The sequence below is a fragment of the Thalassophryne amazonica genome, chromosome 20, assembly GCF_902500255.1.
Source record: "Thalassophryne amazonica chromosome 20, fThaAma1.1, whole genome shotgun sequence".
Classification (NCBI taxonomy): Eukaryota; Metazoa; Chordata; class Actinopteri; order Batrachoidiformes; family Batrachoididae; genus Thalassophryne; species Thalassophryne amazonica.
In genome coordinates, this window is record NC_047122.1 from 3,501,571 (window position 1) to 3,525,876 (window position 24,306).

Below are 24,306 nucleotides of genomic sequence, written 5' to 3' on the forward strand. Positions count from 1 at the left end.
TCGTCGCACCTCACGTGGGATGTCGGGAAGTGGTCAGGGATGGCCCTGACCGACATCTGATCCCGGCGGGTGGACCACCAAATCGGCTGTACGTCCACCACCAGACGCTCGGACTGCAGTTTTGGACTTCTGTCACGGTTCAAAGCTCTCCTGTCATCCAGGGTGCGCAGAACCATGGCAGTGGTCCGGCAGCAGTTTGGTGGGCTGACCCGGGATACGTCCGGGCTGTACAACCGGTGCCAGGGGCAAGGCTACCCAAAACCCGAGCAAGGACTCCTCCAGCACTTCCTGTGCCTCATTGCCCATGGTCCCACATCGTCCTGGACTTCGTCACGGGCCTCCTGCGTCCCAGGGAATGACCACACATGACGATAGTGGACCGGTTTTCCAAGGCGGCCCACTTCGTGGCTCCCAAAGCTCCGACGGCCAGGAGACCACAGACCTCTGGTCCACCACGTCGTGCGTCTGCTTGGTATCCCAATGGACATCATTTCAGATCGTGGTCCCCAGTTCTCCTCGCAAGTCTGGAGGAGTTTCTGTAGAGAACTGGGGGCCACCATGAGCTGTCGTCCAGGTTACCACCCCCCGACCAACGGCCAAGCAGAGCGGGCAAATCAAGAACTGGAACAGGCACTGAGGTGCGTTAACCTCCGCGCACCCGACGGCCTGGAGTCAACATCTGGCCTGGATCGAGTACGCTACAATAGCCAGATCTCGTCAGCGACGGCCTCTCCACCTTCGAAGTCGTTTGGGGTACCAGCCCCCATTGTTCCCAGCCATAGAGGGACTGAGGTCGAGGTCCCCTCGGTCCAGGCCCATCTGAGGAGATTGCCGTCGGGGTGTTGGAAGACAGCCCGCTCTGCTTTTCTTCAAGGCCCAGACGCGGGCGAAGAGCCATGCAGATCGCCGATGAGCTCCAGCCCCAGATTACAATTTGTTCATGTAAATGGGGAATCTTCTTCACAGACTAAGTAATTATGGAGTTCTACAAGGTTCTGTGCTAGGACCAATTTTATTCACTTTATACATGCTTCCCTTAGGCAGTATTATTAGACGGTTATTGCTTAAATTTTCATTGTTACGGCAGATGATACTCAGCTTTTTCTATCCATGAAGCCAGAGGACACACACAATTAGCTAAACTGCAGGATTGTCTTACAGACATAAAGACATGGATGACCTCTAATTTCCTGCTTTTAAACTCAGATAAAACTGAAGTTATTGTACTTGGCCCCCCACAAATCTTAGAAACATGGTGTCTAACCAGATCCTTACTCTGGATGGCATTACCCTGACCTCTAGTAATACTGTGAGAAATCTTGGAGTCATTTTTGCTCAGGATATGTCATTCAATGCGCATATTAACAAATATGTAGGACTGCTTTTTGCATTTACGCAATATGTCTAAAATTAGAAGGTCTTGTCTCAGAGTGATGCTGAAAAACTAATTTCATGCATTTATTTCTCTAGGCTGGACTATTGTAATTCATTATTATCAGGTTGTCCTAAAAGTTCCCTAAAAAGCCTTCAGTTAATTCAAAATGCTGCAGCTAGAGTACTGACGGGGACTAGAAGGAGAGAGCATATCTCACCCATATTGGCCTCTCTTCATTGGCTTCCTGATTAATTCTAGAATAGAATTTAAAATTCTTCTTCTTACTTATAAGGTTTTGAATAATCAGGTCCCATCTTATCCTAGGGACCTCATAGTACCATATCACCCCAATAGAGCGCTTCGCTCTCAGACTGCAGGCTACTTGTAGTTTCCTAGGGTTGTAAGAGTAGAATGGGAGGCAGAGCCTTTAGCTTTCAGGCTCCTCTCCTGTGGAACCAGCTCCCAATTCAGATCAGGGAGACAGACACCCCTCTCTACTTTTAAGATTAGGCTTAAAACTTTCCTTTTTGCTAAAGCTTATAGTTAGGGCTGGATCAGGTGACCCTGAACCATCCCTTAGTTATGCTGCTATAGACGTAGACTGCTGGGGGGTTCCCATGATGCACTGTTTCTTTCTCTTTTTGCTCTGTATGCACCACTCTGCATTTAATCATTAGTGATTGATCTCTGCTCCCCTCCACAGCATGTCTTTTCTTGGTTCTCTCCCTCAGCCCCAACCAGTCCCAGCAGAAGACTGCCCCTCCCTGAGCCTGGTTCTGCTGGAGGTTTCTTCCTGTTAAAAGGGAGTTTTTCCTTCCCACTGTAGCCAAGTGCTTGCTCACAGGGGGTCGTTTTGACCGTTGGGGTTTTTACGTAATTATTGTATGGCTTTTGCCTTACAATATAAAGCGCCTTGGGGCAAGTGTTGGTTGTGATTTGGCGCTATATAAATAAAATTGATTGATTGATTGATTGATTTATTAAAGGGTAACCATCAGGCTGTCACGGTAAATTAGCTGATAGATGATTATTATGTCTCCAGCTGCGTATAATAAACTCAAGTCTGCTCAAAGCCACTTTTTTAAGGCAACAAGTTTGCATATTTTTTTGTAAAGGTCAACTATTATATTTTACACATTTTGGGATTCAAACATCAAATCCTTATCTCAACACTTCACGGTAACGTTCACATGCCAGCAGCTTGGATGTTAAGTCCTAAATCTAAACATTTTCTTTGCTCACTTGTATCGCTGCAAGTTCCTGCTTTACCACCTCATTCTGACCAAGAAACATCTGAAGTGGGTCAAAAAATAACTGAAACTGTTCTTGAAAGCAGCTTTCTCCTGGTTAGTTTTTAATACACCCTGAAGACATCAAGATTCTCTGATCAGATTTCTTGGGAGACTTTCCAAAAGGGAGACATCTATTGTTTTAATATGAAAATCAGCCGTCAGCATTTTATGTCAAGTGTTCCCTGAAAATCACAGATAACTGAATGACGGAGAACTGAAGCAACAACTTTGAAGTTTCAAATAAAACAGGGTTCATCAGCATTTTCTGGTTTATCAGAATCTGAATCAGAACAGCTTTTAATGGCCAAGTATCCACAGAATACATGGAATTTGACTTTGGTTTGAGCCGCACTCTCTCTGTACACTGTAAATGCATCCAAACATACAAACGAATTAAGTTAACCAGACTCAGTTTTCAAGCTGTAGCTTCAAGAAAATTAAGTTGACCTGAATATGATGAATGAACAAAACTATTTTGAGAATTAAGCCGTCACTTGCTGGATGCTCACAGTAAATACATTACTGTAATTTAATTTTTTCAGTACAGCAAAATAAACAAGTTACTGTAATCTAGATTTTAAGTGTATTTGAGTACTGCACACTCGCAATAATTAAGGTAATCAATCTGCTTCAAGACAACATAAATTACTTTGTAAGGCAGCAAGTTTGCATTTTTTGATTATTTTCATTTTTAGTAAAGTCAACTTATTATTTTTTACAGTGTAAGGCATGTAGAAATACCCTAAACAGCGAATAATCCGCAGTAAACGTGTTTTTAAAAACCGCTTGTAATTATGAACAAACTAGTTTAGCTAACAACTGCTACAGAAAGGTGACATTTATTAAAATGAATCTGAAATACACGAGTTGACCAACATCAGGAGGGTAAGAGTTCTAATGTTAAAACTCACTGTTGTTACTCTGCTGTTTAATGATTTGTAAAAAGCTGCACCAGGCTCTTGAAAGTTGCACATTTCCGACCAATTCTGTCAAAAACATTAACAGCCTGTGAGCCGACACACTGCTGTCAGTGTGACAAGAGGAAAGTGTGTCATGTAGAATCTGTGCATTTGTTCAGAGCGTATAATTATAAATCTCATGTCCTTTTAACGTGGATAAAGATTTAAATGCGGTTGTTTTGCAGAAGTTCCACTGAAAACACACAGAAGCTGTAATTTTTACAATTCACACGCCGTATCTTTGATAGAAACAGTCGGTGGTCATTTATTGAGAAATCTAACTGGCGGAGGGTTTTACGCTTTAAACGCTTATTTGGTTGTGAAAAGCTCCACAAAAACTTATACTTTTCGAGCTGATGCTGACTGTTTGCATAAATTTTTGGCTGAGTGGGGAAACGTCTGACATTATATAGCCAATATGTTTTTTTTCTTACTTTACGGACCTTTAAAAACTTTAGTCATATTACTAAATCATTGTTTTTCTCTCCGGCTCCCCGTGTCGTCTAATAACCCTCTGGGCTTCATTTGTCTTCTTCTTCTCGTTAAACCAGAATAAACTTTTTATGCATCACAATTATTCTCTCTCAAAAACATTCATTAATATCAGTCCAAAATATCCTCGAACCTCCGGGCATCTTGCAGGAGCGACGGTCACGTCTCGCCACAAACTGAAAGAAAAGATGCGACTTATTAAATATTTAGCCTACACTTTAAAAAAAAAAACGTCATGATGTGATTTTTTCTTCTTACCGTGTAACACGAGTCCGTCCCCGCGGCGCCCTGTTGACGGTTCGACAGACCTCCGGCGGTTAGAACACACCAGCTCCGCGTTATTACCTGTATTTTTAATATAAATGAGATTTCAGAGGGTTTACTATCTCTGCTGCTGTGTCTGGGGGAAAAAACGTGATTAAACAGCGTTAAATAAACTCCTAACAGAATATCCACAAACTGTAACACAGACCATACTTATTAATGAAATATTTACACTTTAAAAAGTTATGAGCTGATTTTCTTACGTCATAAAGGAGAGTCTGTCCCTGGCCTGTCGTGTCTCTAAATGATCCTCTGGGGTTAATTTGTCAGGCCGAATTCTTCTGCTCCATCAGAATAAACTTTTCTCACCGTGTGGCTCTATATCTAACAAAAAAACATCATTTAAAAAATGTTTACCGCCGAGGATCTTTTTTTTTTTAAAAAAACAGAAGCATTTCTATCAAAAGATTACTTAATTCACTTGCCGTGAAAGACTTTCGCACTCTGAAGAAAAAGAAAACTTCATCCCGAGAGAATGAACGTCTGCTCCGGTCAGCGGCTGGAATGAAGGAAAAACACTGCAGCAGGAGGCGATACAGAAAATGCTTCTGTTTTGTTTGTTTTTTTAAAAGATCCTCGGCGGTAAACATTTTTAAATGATGTTTTTTTGTTAGATATAGAGCCACACGGTGAGAAAAGTTTATTCTGATGGAGCAGAAGAATTCGGCCTGACAAATTAACCCCAGAGGATCATTTAGAGACACGACAGGCCAGGGACAGACTCTCCTTTATGACGTAAGAAAATCAGCTCATAACTTTTTAAAGTGTAAATATTTCATTAATAAGTATGGTCTGTGTTACAGTTTGTGGATATTCTGTTAGGAGTTTATTTAACGCTGTTTAATCACGTTTTTTCCCCCAGACACAGCAGCAGAGATAGTAAACCCTCTGAAATCTCATTTATATTAAAAATACAGGTTAATAACGCGGAGCTGGTGTGTTCTAACCGACGGAGGTCTGTCGAACCGTCAACAGGGCGCCGCGGGGACGGACTCGTGTTACACGGTAAGAAGAAAAAATCACATCATGACGTTTTTTTTTTAAAGTGTAGGCTAAATATTTAATAAGTCGCATCTTTTCTTTCAGTTTGTGGCGAGACGTGACCGTCGCTCCTGCAAGATGCCCGGAGGTTCGAGGATATTTTGGACTGATATTAATGAATGTTTTTGAGAGAGAATAATTGTGATGCATAAAAAGTTTATTCTGGTTTAACGAGAAGAAGAAGACAAATGAAGCCCAGAGGGTTATTAGACGACACGGGGAGCCGGAGAGAAAAACAATGATTTAGTAATATGACTAAAGTTTTTAAAGGTCCGTAAAGTAAGAAAAAAAACATATTGGCTATATAATGTCAGACGTTTCCCCACTCAGCCAAAAATTTATGCAAACAGTCAGCATCAGCTCGAAAAGTATAAGTTTTTGTGGAGCTTTTCACAACCAAATAAGCGTTTAAAGCGTAAAACCCTCCGCCAGTTAGATTTCTCAATAAATGACCACCGACTGTTTCTATCAAAGATACGGCGTGTGAATTGTAAAAATTACAGCTTCTGTGTGTTTTCAGTGGAACTTCTGCAAAACAACCGCATTTAAATCTTTATCCACGTTAAAACGACTTGAGATTTATAATTATACGCTCTGAACAAATGCACAGATTCTACATGACACACTTTCCTCTTGTCACACTGACAGCAGTGTGTCGGCTCACAGGCTGTTAATGTTTTTGACAGAATTGGTCGGAAATGTGCAACTTTTAAGAGCCTGGTGCAGCTTTTTACAAATCATTAAACAGCAGAGTAACAACAGTGAGTTTTAACATTAGAACTCTTACCCTCCTGATGTTGGTCAACTCGTGTATTTCAGATTCATTTTAATAAATGTTCACCTTTCTGTAGCAGTTGTTAGCTAAACTAGTTTGTTCATAATTACAAGCGGTTTTTAAAAACACGTTTACTGCGGATTATTCACTGTTTAGGGTATTTCTACATGCCTTACACTGTAAAAAATAATAAGTTGACTTTACTAAAAATGCAAACTTGCTCCCTTACAAAGTAATTTATGTTGTCTTGAAGCAGATTTGATTACCTTAATTATTGCGAGTGTGCAGTACTCAAATACACTTAAAATCTAGATTACAGTAACTTGTTTATTTTGCTGTACTGAAAAAATTAAATCTAGATTACAGTAACTTGTTTATTTTGCTGTACTAAAAAAATTAAATCTAGATTACAGAAACTTGTTTATTTTGCTGTACTGAAAAAATTAAATCTAGATTACAGTAACTTGTTTATTTTGCTGTACTAAAAAATTAAATCTAGATTACAGAAACTTGTTTATTTTGCTGTACTAAAAAATTAAATCTAGATTACAGTAACTTGTTTATTTTGCTGTACTAAAAAATTAAATCTAGATTACAGAAACTTGTTTATTTTGCTGTACTGAAAAATTAAATCTAGATTACAGTAACTTGTTTATTTTGCTGTACTGAAAAAATTAAATCTAGATTACAGAAACTTGTTTATTTTGCTGTACTGAAAAAATTAAATCTAGATTACAGTAACTTGTTTATTTTGCTGTACTGAAAAAATTAAATTACAGTAATGTATTTACTGTGAGCATCCAGCAAGTGACGGCTTAATTCTCAAAATAGTTTTGTTCATTCATCATATTCAGGTCAACTTAATTTTCTTGAAGCTACAGCTTGAAAACTGAGTCTGGTTAACTTAATTCGTTTGTATGTTTGGATGCATTTACAGTGTACAGAGAGAGTGCGGCTCAAACCAAAGTCAAATTCCATGTATTCTGTGGATACTTGGCCATTAAAAGCTGTTCTGATTCAGATTCTGATAAACCAGAAAATGCTGATGAACCCTGTTTGATTTGAAACTTCAAAGTTGTTGCTTCAGTTCTCCGTCATTCAGTTATCTGTGATTTTCAGGGAACACTTGACATAAAATGCTGACGGCTGATTTTCATATTAAAACAATAGATGTCTCCCTTTTGGAAAGTCTCCCAAGAAATCTGATCAGAGAATCTTGATGTCTTCAGGGTGTATTAAAACTAACCAGGAGAAAGCTGCTTTCAAGAACAGTTTCAGTTATTTTTTGACCCACTTCAGATGTTTCTTGGTCAGAATGAGGTGGTAAAGCAGGAACTTGCAGTGATACAAGTGAGCAAAGAAAATGTTTAGATTTAGGACTTAACATCCAAGCTGCTGGCATGTGAACGTTACCGTGAAGTGTTGAGATAAGGATTTGATGTTTGAATCCCAAAATGTGTAAAATATAATAAGTTGACTTTACAAAAAAATATGCGAACTTGTTGCCTTAAAAAAGTGGCTTTGAGCAGACTTGAGTTTATTATACGCAGCTGGAGACATAATAATCATCTATCAGCTAATTTACTGCGACAGCCTGATGGTTACCCTTTAATAAACATGAACATATACTTTTTTCTTCATGTAAGTGGACCAAATTTGTTTAATAAACATGAACAATTGCTTTTTTCTCTGTGTGTGACTTTAATGAATGTAATAAAGCACATATTCTAAACCTTATACAGTCTGTGTTCTTTCCTATAATATTGTTGAAAAGGGTAAATTGTTTTTCAAACGAGGTTTTTGTGAAAAACACTTACTGGCACCTTCACTCTTCACCGGTCGTAGTGGAAATGAGCGGTGACTCCTTCCCACGGACGTGACTGAGAAGAAACTTTGTTTTTTTTCCGGCTTCATCACCTCGGGCGGCATATCTTAAAAGAAACTGCATCTGGCGTAACTGAGAAGGGACTTTGTTTTTCCGTCTTCAAACAAGCCCAGTGAACGACCCCGTCATCAGGAAATCGGAGGTAATAAAACATTCAAGCTTCAACCAAAGATTCAAGCTTCTCTACTATGTTATAAAAGACCATCCGGCGTGACACCCCCGCTCCGCAGGTCACACACACACACACACACACACACACACACACACACACACACACACACACACACACACACACACACACACACACACACACACACACACACACACACACACACACTTAGCGTCTGCAACAGGTTTTACAGCCGCGGGGTCATGTTTCCGTGAGGAGCTCTATGCCTGGGTATTTGACCGTCTTGCTGCAAAGACTTACAGCCGAGAGACGGTTATTTTTAACCCCTCTTTAATTTAAGAATTAAAAAACAGAAAAGGAGACGCATTAATTTAAGAATTAAAAAATATTAAAGGCATATTAAAATATTCGTGTTTAATCACTAAATTGAAGAAAACCTCCCATAATTATGCAAAAGATACGGTATTTTTTATTCCTTCTTTAATTGAGGCATTAAAAACCATAAAAGGATGCGCTTTAATTTAAGAATTAAAAATATTAAAGGGGTATTAAATAATAGACACTGATTTATGTTTAATTATTTCAGAATTAGTTAATTCTTTAATACATTAAAAAGATCTAGGTATTTTTTAATCGTTCTTTAATTCATGAAATAAAATGACATTAAAATATTAGACCCGGGTGGGAGGTAGGGCTTGGGGTGGGGCTAGGGGAGGAGCCAGGGGCGGGCTTTGAGGCGGGACTAGGGGATGGGTTAGGGGCAGGACATAGTGACATAATTGATTCTGATTGGCTGACAGGGTCATTAATCACTTTTTGACATAAGGTGTCTCAGCTTTCTCTCTCAGGGCTTTATGGTGCCCTGACACTTGCACAACATTGACCCACACACTTGCATGCACTTCGTCGTGACAATCCCAGCTGCTGTGTTCCCAGATGGACACCTTGCTTTGTTCCACTGGATGCTGCGTATATAAAATAATTATTTTGTAGTGGATTAATCATTTCCTCTTCATGTTTGGCTTTTGAAAACACATCTAATCACTTCCAGAATCACAGAGGACTGTTTAAGCTGCAGCTTTTCTTTTCTCCTCTTTCCCTCGTGCGCTTCAATGAGGTGGAGAATGCATTGGAACCATCTTAAAGGTAATTATTTGTAATGTTAATGCTTGGTAAAACAGTTGCATGTTCATTCATTCTGATGAGTATCTGTAAAAGTATATTTATAATAGATTCAACATCTCACTGTAATCAATCAGATGAGCTGTGCTGTGGTGCGGCGCGCTGATGCAATCATTTGCACTTGCAGGCAGTGTTTTTTAATTGTTTGTGTAATGTTCACTTGAAGTTCACGTAACTAATGGCTGATGGAGATTCCGAACATTTCAAAATTTTCTTTGCAGTTGCACGAGGCTGCACACAATTTACAATGGTTGACAACAGTTTGCGATGACTTTACTCTCCTGCACGGCAGAGTGCGTGCAAGTGCGCGGATCAAAGTCGTGCAAGTGTCAGGGCACCTTGGTAACTGGTGGGGCTGAACTGTATAAATGTCTGTAACACATGTGAATAAAAAGCATATGATGGTGATACTGAACAATGAACATGTAGACTTAAGGAGTGAAATAAACAGCATGCACTTGCACTGCCAAAACATCTACATTCTAGATCTACTTTGTGAAGAACAGTGTTAGCTGGCAGTGACCACATTAGTAACTTCTGTGCTTCTCTGTTGGTTTATTAAACCCTCCAAACTGTGACTATCCAGGGTTGGGACCAGGAAGCAGAGTTGTAGTCTTAAACACCTCTCTGCAGCTTCTCTCCCCCTGCCATCCCCTCATTACCCCATCCTCATAGAGACGGTGCCTGCTCCCAGACCACCAACAACCAGTAAAAATCTATTTAAGCATAAAAATTCAAAAAGAAAAAATAATATAGCACCTTCAACTGCACCACAGACTAAAACAGTTAAATGTGGTCTATTAAACATTAGGTCTCTCTCTTCTAAGTCCCTGTTAGTAAATGATATAATAATTGATCAACATATTGATTTATTCTGCCTAACAGAAACCTGGTTACAGCAGGATGAATATGTTAGTTTAAATGAGTCAACACCCCCGAGTCACACTAACTGCCAGAACGCTCGTAGCACGGGCCGAGGCGGAGGATTAGCAGAAATCTTCCATTCTAGCTTATTAATTAATCAAAAACCCAGACAGAGCTTTAATTCATTTGAAAGCTTGACTCTTAGTCTTGTCCATCCAAATTGGAAGTCCCAAAAACCAGTTTTATTTGTTGTTATCTATCGTCCACCTGGTCGTTACTGTGAGTTTCTCTGTGAATTTTCTGACCTTTTGTCTGACTTAGTGCTTAGCTCACATAAGATAATTCTAGTGGGTGATTTTAACATCCACATAGATGCTGACAATGACAGTCTCAACACTGCATTTAATCTATTATTAGTAAATTATTATATTATATATAAGTATATTATGTAAATGAGTCCACCCACCACTTTAACCATACTTTAGATCTTGTTCTGACTTATGGTATGGAAATTGAAGACTTAACAGTATTCCCTGAAAACCCCCTTCTGTCTGATCATTTCTTAATAACATTTACTTTAATGGACTACCCAGCAGTGGGGAATAAGTTTCATTACAGTAGAAGTCTTTCAGAAAGCGCTGTAACTAGGTTTAAGGATATGATTCCTTCATGTTCTCCAATGCCATATACCAACACAGTGCAAAGTAGCTACCTAAACTCTGTGAGTGAGATAGATTATCTCGTCAATAGTTTTACATCCTCATTGAGCACAACTTTGGATGCTGTAGCTCCTCTGAAAAAGAGAGCCTTAAATCAGAAGTGCCTGACTCCGTGGTATAACTCACAAACTCGCAGCTTAAAGCAGATAACCCATAAGTTGGAGAGGAAATGGCGTCTCACTAATTTAGAAGATCTTCACATAGCCTGGAAAAAGTCTTGCTCTATAAAAAAAGCCCTCCGTAAAGCTAGGACATCTTACTACTCATCACTAATTGAAGACAGGCTTTTAAGGTGGCAGTAATTAAACCGTTACTTAAAAAGCCATCACTTGACCCAGCTATCTTAGCTAATTATAGGCCAATCTCCAACCTTCCTTTTCTCTCAAAAATTCTTGAAAGGGTAGTTGTAAAACAGCTAACTGATCATCTGCAGAGGAATGGTCTATTTGAAGAGTTTCAGTCAGGTTTTAGAATTCATCATAGTACAGAAACAGCATTAGTGAAGGTTACAAATGATCGTCTTATGGCCTCAGACAGTGGACTCATCTCTGTGCTTGTCCTGTTAGACCTCAGTGCAGCTTTTGATACTGTTGACCATAAAATTTTATTACAGAGATTAGAGCATGCCATAGGTATTAAAGGCACTGCGCTGCGGTGGTTTGAATCATATTTAGCTAGGACCAATTTTTTCACTTTATACATGCTTCCCTTAGGCAGTATTATTAGAAAGCATTGCTTACATTTTCATTGTTATGCAGATGATACCCAGCTTTATCTATCCATGAAGCCAGAGGACACACACCAATTAGCTAAACTGCAGGATTGTCTTACAGACATAAAGACATGGATGACCTCTAATTTCCTGCTTTTAAATTCAGATAAAACTGAAGTTATTGTACTTGGCCCCAGAAATCTTAGAAACATGGTGTCTAACCAGATCCTTACTCTGGATGGCATTACCCTGACCTCCAGTAATACTGTGAGAAATCTTGGAGTCATTTTTGATCAGGATATGTCATTCAAAGCACATATTAAACAAATATGTAGGACTGCTTTTTTTGCATTTGCGCAATATCTCTAAAATTAGAAAGATCTTGTCTCACAGTGATGCTGAAAAACTAATTCATGCATTTATTTCCTCTAGGCTGGACTACTGTAATTCATTATTATCAGGTTGTCCTGAAAGTTCCCTGAAAAGCAGGGGGGGGGGGGACCTTCAAAATCGCTTCCACTAAAACTTTACAGCTTTATCTTTCCAACATAATCATACCTGTACAGTGCAACCACTTCACTTTTACTACATAAATTAACTGCAACTGATCAAAATGGGTTTTTTTTTTCTCCTCCTCCCAAAATAAGCCACCCTGCGCTGATGTACAGCAGCCCAGCACTGTATGGCTGCAGACTCCAGCAGTCAGCTGGAGAGATGTTTGTCATTAATGGATGAAAGGAAATGCTTTTGACAAACTGCATTTTATTTCTATTTATGCCCAGAGATCAAGGATCCAGTGAACAATTTTGTTCAAAATGTTGCCATAGAAAACTGTTTTGTGTTCACCCAAATATAGTATGTATCTATACACCCCATAGAATTTTTATCTAAATGGTGTGAATTGTTCATTTGTTGATCTACTTTATCCACCACAGAACTCTGGTCAGAGTAGACATGGACACAGAACAGTTCAGAGACTATGCAGATTTGTTACCCAACATATCCACTTAACATACAGGGATCAGTATTTAGAACTAAGCACCAAGAAGATGATCAAACTTGCTTGGAGGAAGTAAAAGTCGTAACAAGGTTTCCGTAGGTGAACCTGCAGAAGTATAATTTGGATTCATGGTTTCTGCAAGACAGTGACTGTCATTCCAAATCCTAAACAGTGCTTATTAATGCTGTAATACAGAAAAGCCAATAACTGCAGTGCCATGTCAGTATAATACACAACAGTAACTGGTTGAACTTGACATAATGTTACAGTTTCGGCTTCCTTTATGATCAGCAGCCATCAGCTCTGGGACAAAGGCAGCAGTACTTCATCCTCCTGACGTTCCCAGGAGGAAGACTGGTCCATCAGTCACTGGACCTGAGAAGATAAATCTCAATCATCATCAGTCCAAACTCTTTCTAACCACCATCACCCTGTCAGGCTGATCTCAGTCCCATATCCGCAAACATCATCCAACAGTCCTTGCAATACTCCAGTACTCATCACTGACCAGCGCTCAAACTTTAAAAGTAGAGTTCACTCTTTTACACACCTGAAAACCCCAAGACCAGGTCTGATGTGTTCCCAGAAACAGGATGGAAGAGTAGCAGGCTCATTTCTAATGGGAGATAAATTCATGAGTTAGAATCCCAACATGTTGATCTACAGGTGCTGTTGGACAGCTGAGTGGCTGTTTATGGCACAAAGGTCCACAATAGTCAAAGACTGCCCCATGTTCTCGCATGCACTTGGAAAACCTGACGCCATGAACAAGCCCAGGTTCTTCGGATAGCATGCTGCAATCAGAATAAGATGGGTCTCAAGTCAGCTGTGTTTAGTAAACCAACCTTAACGAGTCCTCATCTTGTGAAGCATCATTGATGTGCTGGAGGGTCACCTACAGAAGGCAGATGTTCAAGTCAAGTGTTCACATTCTGAAACTTCTGTGAGGTTTTGCGTTTGTGTGTGGCTCAGTAATGTGAAGAGTCTCGATCAGGAATGAACTCAGTGAGGGCAAGTGTGTCATCACAGCCAGGACTATGGTGCAGGATACAGCCCAGGAACTCACCCAATCACCTGCTCACTTCCAGAGTTTGTCCTTCCATCATCCAGGAGGCGTCCAATACCTGCAGACACCAGCGTTAGTGGACGCAGTCACTAGCTGTAACATTTAGTTAACATGTCCTTCCTCTAAATGTTGCTGAAGCAGTCACTTTTCAAACTCAACAGCGACCGTCAGTGGAAGAGTTTCTCTCGGCATCCTTTTGACCGCCCACTGCGACAGCACCACAAGAACGGCTTCGATAGGTGCCATGTCACAACTGAAGAACTGCTACGTACCTTTGCTGTGTACAAACAGCCATGTTGGAGACACGCCAAGCTGAGGTGTGACCCTGAAGAGAAAACCAAGTTTGTGCCTGAGTTAGAAGAATGCGATGTAGTGCAGAGTCACGTGGAAGAAGAAAACTGATGCAGTCACAGCACTGGGACAGACCGTTAGTCATCATACTCCAAACAGGACAGGAGATCCAGCTACTTCTCTGATCCGGGGGGATTTTTGGACCAATGCATCATTGCGAAAGCTCAATCTCATCTTATATTTATGCATCCTCACTACTGGGGATGGGTATTGATAAGATTATCGATATTGACGCCATTATCGATTCTGCTTATCAATACCTCTTATGAATTTTGTACTAAAAGTAGACTTTACAGGTTTTCTATGTATTTCATTGAGTCTTAAATAAATATGAAATTGGTCACTGTATCCTTGATCTCTGGACAAAAAAAAAAACGTGTTGGGGTTAGGGTTAGTGTTTCGGGGACTATCGTTCTAACTTGACTCGGCACAGAGCCGCGCAGCGTTTGGAGCTGTGTGAACAGAACGGAGGACGATTCTCATTTCTTTCTCCCAACAAGACAGGAGTCCCAGTTAATGACTTTAATCCGCACAAAAGTGACTCAATTTCACATATTCAGGGATGAAAGTGGTGAAAAAAAACAAACAAACCCAAAATTACCCCCCCAACACCACCTGCAGGATGCAGCAGTTTTCTAGCTTTGCAGATAGTTCTGGAGGAAATCACTGAAGAAATTAAATTGAGAATATGGTTTGACTGAAACAAATAGTCATTAAACTTAAATAAGACAGGGATGAAGTGGAGGCGTAAGAGTCACTAGGTGTTCACAGGAAACACTTATTTCTATATGTATTTATTTATGTATGTTCATTGTTTGTTGGTTTTATTCAGGTTCTTTGTCTCTAAAACTGTATATAATAATTATTAGATCATTCATATATAAACAAAAATTTAATTACAATTTGTAATACATTTAACTTATGACAGCGCTTGACAGCTGCAACTGCTTAACTAACTTTAACATTGAAAATGTTAAAGTAAGCCCTCCGTAAAGCTAGGACATCTTACTACTCATCACTAATTGAAGAAAATAAGAACCCCAGGTTTCTTTTCAGCACTGTAGCCAGGCCGACAAAGAGTCAGCTCTATTGAGCCGAGTATTCCTTTAACGTTAACTAGTAATGACTTCATGACTCTTTGCTAATAAAATTTTAACTATTAGAGAAAAAATTACTCATAACCATCCTAAAGACATCGTTCTCTCTGGCTGCTTTCAGTGATGCCGGTATTTGGTTAGACTCTCTCCAATTGTTCTGAGTTTTCATTAGTTACTTCCTCCCAACCATCAACATGTCTATTAGACCCCATTCCTACCAGGCTGCTCAAGGAAGCCCTACCATTAATTAATGCTTCGATCTTAAATATGATCAATCTGTCTATTAGTTGGCTATGTACCACAGGCTTTTAAGGTGGCAGTAATTAAACCATTACTTAAAAAGCCATCACTTGACCCAGCTATCTTAGCTAATTATAGGCCAATCTCCAACCTTCCTTTTCTCTCAAAAATTCTTCAAAGGCTACTTGTAAAACAGCTAACTGATCTGCAGAGGAATGGTCTATTTGAAGAGTTTCAGTCAGGGTTTAGAATTCATAGTACAGAAACAGCATTAGTGAAGGTTACAAATGATCTTATGGCCTCAGACAGGGGACTCATCTGTGCTTGTTCTGTTAGACCTCAGTGCAGCTTTTGATACTGTTGACCATAAAATATTACAGAGATTATAGCATGCCATAGGCATTAAAGGCACTGCGCTGGTTTGAATCATATCTAATAGATTACAATTTGTTCATGTAAATGGGGAATCTTCACAGACTAAGATTAATTATGGAGTTCCACAAGGTTCTGTGCTAGGACCAATTTTATTCACTTTATACATGCTTCCCTTAGGCAGTATTAGACAGCATTGCTTAAATTTTCATTGTTACGCAGATGACACCCAGCTTTATCTATCCATGAAGCCAGAGGACACACCAATTAGCTAAACTGCAGGATTGTCTTACAGACATAAAGACATGGATGACCTCTAATTTCCTGCTTTTAAACTCAGATAAAACTGAAGTTATTGTACTTGGCCCCACAAATCTTAAAAACATGGTGTCTAACCAGATCCTTACTCTGGATGGCATTACCCTGACCTCTAGTAATACTGTGAGAAATCTTGGAGTCATTTTTGATCAGGATGTGTCATTCAAAGCACATATTAAACATATGTAGGACTGCTTTTTTGCATTTACGCAATATCTCTATAATTAGAGAGGTCTTGTCTCAGTGATGCTGAAAAACTAATTCATGCATTTATTTCCTCTAGCCTGGACCATTGTAATTCATTATTATCAGGTTGTACTAAAAGTTCCCTGAAACGCCTTCAGTTAATTCAAAATGCTGCAGCTAGAGTACTAACGGGGACTAGAAGGAGAGAGCATATCTCACCCATATTGGCCTCTCTTCATTGGCTTCCTGTTAATTCTAGAATAGAATTTAAAATTCTTCTAAGGTTTTGAATAATCAGGTCCCATCTTATCTTAGGGACCTCATAGTACCATATCACCCCAATAGAGCGCTTCGCTCTCAGACTGCAGGCTTACTTGTAGGGGTTTGTAAGAGTAGAATGGGAGGCAGAGCCTTCAGCTTTCAGGCTCCTCTCCTGTGGAACCAGCTCCCAATTCAGATCAGGGAGACAGACACCCTCTCTACTTTTAAGATTAGGCTTAACACTTTCCTTTTTGCTAAAGCTTATAGTTAGGGCTGGATCAGGTGACCCTGAACCATCCCTTAGTTATGCTGCTATAGACTTAGACTGCTGGGGGGTTCCCATGATGCACTGAGTGTTTCTTTCTCTTTTTGCTCTGTATGCACCACTCTGCATTTCATCATTAGTGATTGATCTCTGCTCTCCTCCACAGCATGTCTTTTTCCTGGTTCTCTCCCTCAGCCCCAACCAGTCCCAGCAGAAGACTGCCCCTCCCTGAGCCTGGTTCTGCTGGAGGTTTCTTCCAGTTAAAAGGGAGTTTTTCCTTCCCACTGTCGCCAAGTGCTTGCTCACAGGGGGTCGTTTTGACAGTTGGGGTTTTTCTGTAATTATTGTATGGCTTTGCCTTGCAATATGAAGCGCCTTGGGGCAACTGTTGTGATTTGGTGCTATATAAATGAAATTGATTTGAAAATACCACAGACATGCTAACGCTTTAGCATCAGTCCCATTTTTAAGTTATAAAATACATCAACTGTTTCAGAAGACCATAACAGGTCGGTTTAACATCAAAAGGTAAATACTCATAACCATAAGCTCTTTAAGGTTTTAGCAGGGGAAAATTAAGATAAGCAAAAGAAAAAATGAATCAATGATCGAAGCACTGCTTCGATCTGTGAATCACTGCTTCAGGAAATCATTTTTCTGACAAACACCCCCAAAAACAATGGCACTCTGAAGGACCGATAAGGGAATTGTTAAGTAAAAACCTTATTGATGTCGATAGAGCGAACCATTTCTTAATGATGCCTGAAAGGAACCGGTTCGATACCCATCCCTAGTCAAATATTACTGAAAGAAAATTGTCCAAATCAAACTGCTGCAGTAGACATTTTAAGTATCTTGATGGGCATTGAGTTTGAGCCAAAAATCCAGGATGCTCAAGTTTTCATTTGGGAGAGTGGTCAGAAAATGTGGACTTAAAAAAACAAAAAACAAAAAGTCATTTGTTTCAGCCACTTTCAGCATTTATGTCACCAAGTGATTTATTTGGTCGAAGACAAATACCAGTGACCTCACACATTTAACTTTTAACAATATTATCATGATTAACAGTAGTACTTTCAAGGAAGCAGGGAAGGGGTGGGATTAACATTTGTGTGATAAAAAGTTTGTACAAGTAGTACATAAAAGCACACACCAAAACTTAAAATTCATTATAATAATTAAAACTGTAGTAATACTAATTGCACAATTAGTATATATCATCCAAGTAAAAATAGTTAATTTAAATTTTTTTTTTTTTAAGTTTAGACTTTTTCCCACTCCTTTTGAATGATTGTTGAATAACTGAACTCATCCCCCCCCCCCCCCCCCCCCAAAAAAAAACATGCTAATTGGCTCATTCAACCTTCATTATTCAGCGGGACCAGGACTTTAAACTCGTCTGTATGCTAACAACGTTAGCATTTTGCAACGGGGAGGTTCACCCGTTTGCTCCACTTAATGTAGGATTACTGGAAGCAATGCGACGCTCATAACTTGTAATGTCAAGAAAGTAAACCGTTAGGACACAACTGCACAGTCCCCAAAAACACGATTTAATAAGCTAGTCGCTTTTGAGAAAAAGTTGCCAAGACGGTTTGGAAAGTCACTAGCTTTAGCAAGAAAGTCACTAAGTTGGCAACACTGAATGTAAACGTGCAATGTGAACTCACCCGTGAACAGCCCTGTACCAAAACGGTTCAATACATGTACCGTTACACCCTTAATGTAGACATTACTCACCCACCCCCGCCCCACACGTTTTATAAACTTAATATTTACCAATTTTGAGAATAAGCAATGAAGCTTAAGGACACTTTTTTGCTACTAGTCATTTCACAAGTTAGATGAAAAGCATGAAAGTGTAAATTAGAAAGAAAAAAAACTGAGTTAATTGTAGGGCTGGCGACTGAACTTCGGTTCTTCTGTGGCACTGACCAAAATGCTTTGGTAGTACCGAGTATCAAAACATGCTTGGTCTTTCAGTGCCAAGTTTCAGTACCCAGAGGTTAATTATGTGCAGGAAGAGCGGTCCGCAGCCGTCGTCCTCTCAGCATTCAAGTTTACCTGTGGACGTTACAGAGCACAAGCAGCCCGATTCAAAATCTCCACCACTGGACTCTGCTTCAACTGCAACTTAATGCATGCAGTTTTGAAGCAATGAAGCACTTTTCTGACTTGCTTTGGTTCTTTGCTTCAACTGCAACTTACAGAAGCAGAAAATCTGTTTAACCCCTCAGAGCCATTATGTCAACCGTGAGTCACTTTTGTGCAGGATTCCTGTCTTATTGCAAGAAAGAAATGTTCTATTCAAACAGCTCCAAACGCTATGCAGGTCTCTGCCGAGCAAGTCACGTATAGAAAGATAGAGTCCAGTTGGAATTATTAACTTCAAATCAAAGAAGTGAAAGAATTAGTCAAGTAACTTGAATAATTTGATTACAAAAGAATGTTAGAAGTAAACTGTGCCTCAAAGCTTCATTTAACGTAGTACATATGCCAGGCCTGTGTGTGGTGCTGTAGTGTCCCCAGAAAAAAAAAAAAAAAAAGACTAGCGCATGCACTAATCCATTTAACACAAATGCTACTGCTTTCCAACGCAACAGTAAATTAAAGCCTTTTAGGAGAAAGATGGTCCTTGCTAAGCAAATCAGTGTGTGCGCCTGTTTAAAAAGTTTCGTCCGCTGGCTGCTCTCCGCGGGGAGTGACTATTAGTGCGGTGGCCGTCTGCCGTCTCTGCTGGTGTGAGGGGCTCAGCAGTCCCCTCACACCGGGCGAGCCACAGCGCCATCCTCAGACACACTGACAGAAGTCCACTCCTCCTCCTGTGTTTTGTTCAGACTTGCACTAAGTGTTTCCCTTTAATTTTCATTTTTTGGAAAACACACTTAAAATAATAAAAAGAAACACTGACCATGAGGTTTGCATGGTCAGCCTCTAGTTGAAATGCATCTGTTGAATTGGAGACAAACGGGATAAAAAAAAGGGACTAGGGCTGCAGCTACCAATTATTTTGTAAGAGTATTCTATCGATTAATCGGATAAAAGTATTTGCATTTTTAAAAATCAAAAGTCCAGGACTCTCCCTAAGCAATGGCACAATGTCCCTGTGCCAAACTCTTGACACTTTGCTGAAATGGTGATGGGATGTGTCTTTCTGTACTGTTTCCCCAACTTGTAAAATGTAACCATTTTGAGTTTTTTTTTTTTTTTTTCAGGTTGGTGGACTGGATCCCTACGTGATTTTTTTTTATTTTTATTCCCGTTTCTCTGTGATTCAGCAGATGTATTTCAGCAGGAGGTTGAACATGCAGCCTTATAGTTAGTTTTTTTTTTTTAAGTTACCGTGTTTGTGTTGGGTTGCCCAGAAAAGGCGAAACACTTAGCGTGAGTCTGAACAGCAGCAGACTTCGTCTGTGGGAACCCGGAAGTCGGGTCAATAGTCACCACGTGGAGCAGACCGTGTGTTTTTAATAACAGACAAACACACTGCTTCACTTTAAATGCACAGTAAGTCTGTTTCAGATGATCAGTGTGGAGCCTCTTTCTCTTAAAAGGCTTTATTTTACTCTGTCGCATTGGAAAGCGGTAGCTTTAAAGGCTAAATTATTAGCTGTTACACGGTCTGAGCGCATGCTCTAGTCTTCTGTTCTGGGGACATTACAGCGCCACACAGGCCTGGCATATGTACTACAACGTTTAAAGAAGCTTTGAGGCACAGAATTTGCCTCCATGTTTTGTAATCGAATTATTTGAGTTATTCGAGGAATCGTTTCAGCCCTAGAAGGGACCTAGTCCACCAACCTTAAACATGGTTAGATTTTTAAAGTTTGGGGAAAAACAAAGCCACATCGTCATTTCAGCAAAACGTCATGATTTTGGCTGAGCTCCTGATGTCGGGAAAGATCCAAAACTTGTAAAGATGTCAAAAATAATTTACCCATGAAAACAAAGGGATACACTAAATTTGACAATTTGCGTGATGGTGCAGCAACATTGTGCCATTACTTAGGAAGAACCCTGGACTGTTGATGTTAAATGCAAGTGTACCTTTTAATCCAGTTACTCCATTATTCAGAATAATGGATAGAATACTCTATTACTAAAATAATCGACAGCTGCAGCTCAGCTCAGAATCTATGGAGAGACATTCATGACAATGTCTTAAAGGAAATGCTTTGGACAAAAACTAGAGTGTTTTCAAGTGTTCTTTTGCACTGGAAATTTGCTTATTGTTCCTGTAAGAAAACCGCTTTAAGTGGAAAATTACCAAAGCTGAAAAATAAAACTCAAGATTTGTACTATGTAATTTAATTTTCTTTGTTAAAATTGACCTTATAAAGTTTGTATCAAAAAAAGTATCATTAAGGAACCAGTATCAAAGGGAAGGTATCGACAATTTGATACCCTAGTTAATTGGCTATTTTGATAAGATTAGTAGATTTATTTTTAGTGTTAAAATTCTTAAATTACAGCGTCTTAAACATTAATCTATCTTTGGCTCTTAAAAAAAACAAAACACCGCTCAATATTTTCACTATTTTATGGTCCCAACAACTACTCTAGGAACTAATTGACCGATTATAAATATTAACTGTCAAGTTGCTGCCTTTAGAGTAAAATAAAAAGGTACACCACGTGGATACATACACTCAGCTATTAAAGTTAGGACAGGATTATATCCCATCAAATGACGGCCGAAAGACGGTTACAACTCACTTTAAAAACGACATTTATGAACTCAAGAACAGCCATCGAGACCCATGTGGGGAAATAAAACACCACGAGTTAGCTTCGACTAGCTTAGCCACTACCATGGCCCACACACAACGACAAAGCTAACGCTAAAAAACCCGGCTAAAACAGTTCAACTATCAGAGACCCGAACGCCTTCACTCTCATTTCACTTACTCTAAGTGTCAAAAAAGTTAAAGCGCATATGAGAGAATTATGCCATACCAAAACTCCACACCAGAAGAACATCATCCAACGAAGTCGAAAAAGGAAAAGAAAGAAAGAAGTCACTCAGCCGGTTATATAGCTCCCAGCAGCAGCCCGCTGATTGGTCAAGTGTGGCCTGTTGTATGATGGGAAATGTATTTCTCTGTTGGAAGCCGCACGTACTCCGTCATTCCACATACAGTATATACAGCGAAATGTGTTCACTGCATTTAACCATCCTAATTACAGTTAGACACAATCCAACCACAAAGAGCAGTGATCAGCCACAGTCCGGCACACGGGGACCAACTCCAGATGTAGAGACGCTGCCTTGGTCAGGGGCAGAAAAAGGAGCAGACCCTAAATAAGCACGTTTCTGACTGTGGGAGGAAACCACACACACACACACACACACACACACACACACACACACACACACACACACACACACACACACACACACACACACACACACACACACACACACACACACACACACACACACACCGGGAGAACATGCAAACTACACACAGAAAGTCCGGGACGCGGTACACACACACACACACACACACACACACCATAGTTATATGAAATAATTTGTGGTCACTGGTGTCCTTTATTGGTGGAAATTAGTGATGGAGAAACCGAAGCGTTTTGAACCACTGAATCAATATGAAACAATGGTTCAGTGTTTCGAAGCTTTTGATACAATTAGATATAACGACATCTGCTGGCCAATCTTTAACATAATAAAGATAGGCTGTTGTGTATGTTTAATAATAAACGTTCTGTGTGGTTCTTGAAAATTTTTGATGGTATTTTTGTTTAAAAACATTAATAATCCAAGGGATTAATAAAGTTCTAAATAAGGTTCTATGATAGAATCTAATCTGATGTGATTGTGCCATCATAAAATAGTGTATGTAATGGAGATATAAATTTTGAAATGCTTGTGCAACTAGGGACTTTTATGACCATTTTACATATTTGAATTTACATATAAATAAACTGGCAGATTTTATGATGTAAGTCAACAATGAGCTTCCCTTCTTTGACAGACCAGCAGCTGCCACTGATTCCACTGGTGTCGTCTGCCCATTCGTCTGATGACATCAGTGTTCTAGAGGGGCGGCTGCCCTACTAACTCCACTGTGGAATCCTGTCAGCCACCCTCCTGATGACTCCTGCCAACCAGTTTGAGGTTTTAAATATGGGTATCGTGCTTCATGTCAGTTTAACAGTATTGTTAGTGTTATTGATTTAATGTGTTTTTGTAGTACAATTGATTTAATCACTTTAGTTAAGTGTTATGTTGCTGTTACCATGAGTAATTTAGTGTCATGTTGGTGTCATGAGTGAAATGTGTGGTGCTTTTAATGTCTTCTGTCACCGTCTCTGACAAATTAAAAGCACATGCTTACAGCAGCTTGCAGAAAGACATAAAGCTGTGCGTGTGAACATGCGTGCAGTTTTAACCATGCACAAACTGAGAAGAGATGGCATTTGCTGTTTGATATCTATTCTATAATAGCCAAGTGACCTGCATGCCATGCGTGTGAATGGCTTCAATCTCAGCGAAACCAGGGAGAGCTGACATTTGCTGTTTGGCATGCATATGTATTTTGGGTCAAGGATGAACGCTGCGAAAATAGAAAGTTGATAGGACAAATATTTTTTAGGTTGGAGAATAATTTTGGGATTACTGGCAATGTCCTTGCATGGTTGACATCATACCTAATCAGTCATTCTCACTGTGTTTTGTACAACAACCCTACCTCTAGCCTTGGTGACATGAGATATGGGGTTCCACAGGGGTCCGTTTTAGGCCCCCTGCTTTTCTTCCTTCATATAGCACCTGTGAAATATAGCAAAGATTCGTCCCATCCTGTCTATGGATGATGCTGAGATCCTGATTCATGCGTTTGTTTTTTCTAGATTGGACTAGAAAGCAGGCACCGTAGAGACGGTGCCTGCTTCCAGACTACCAATAACCAGCAAAAATCTATTTAAGCATAAAAATTCAAAAAGAAAAAATAATATAGCACCTTCAACTGCACCACAGACTAAAACAGTTAAAAGTGGTCTATTAAACATTAGGTCTCTCTCTTCTAAGTCCCTGTTAGTAAATGATATAATAATCGATCAACATATTGATTTATTCTGCCTTACAGAAACCTGGTTACAGCAGCATGAATATGTTAGTTTAAATGAGTCAACACCCCCGAGTCACACTAACTGCCAGAACGCTCGTAGCATGGGCCGAGGTGGAGGATTAGCAGCAATCTTCCATTCCAGCTTATTAATTAATCAAAAACCCAGACAGAGCTTTAATTTATTTGAAATCTTGACTCTTAGTCTTGTCCATCCAAATTGGAAGTCCCAAAATCCAGTTTTATTTGTTGTTATCTATCGTCCTCCTGGTCGTTACTGTGAGTTTCTCTGTGAATTTTCAGAACTTTTGT

At 39.7% G+C, this 24,306-nt stretch overlaps 1 long non-coding RNA gene and 3 other non-coding genes across 4 annotated transcripts; all 4 read right to left on the reverse strand.

Annotated features, from left to right (window-relative positions):
* Positions 1–12,432: 12,432 nt before the first annotated feature.
* On the reverse strand, positions 12,433–21,935 carry LOC117502344. Its single transcript, XR_004558274.1, has 6 exons — positions 21,863–21,935; positions 14,089–14,141; positions 13,817–13,874; positions 13,596–13,645; positions 13,301–13,366; positions 12,433–13,125 (listed from the first exon to the last, which is right to left on the reverse strand). It is a non-coding gene; the product is annotated as an uncharacterized LOC117502344 (long non-coding RNA).
* LOC117502527 lies at positions 13,188–13,262 on the reverse strand. Its single transcript, XR_004558335.1, has one exon. It is a non-coding gene; the product is annotated as a small nucleolar RNA SNORD99 (small nucleolar RNA).
* Positions 13,418–13,547, reverse strand: LOC117502522. Its single transcript, XR_004558330.1, has one exon. It is a non-coding gene; the product is annotated as a small nucleolar RNA SNORA44 (small nucleolar RNA).
* Positions 13,926–14,063, reverse strand: LOC117502513. Its single transcript, XR_004558321.1, has one exon. It is a non-coding gene; the product is annotated as a small nucleolar RNA SNORA16B/SNORA16A family (small nucleolar RNA).
* Positions 21,936–24,306: the final 2,371 nt, after the last annotated feature.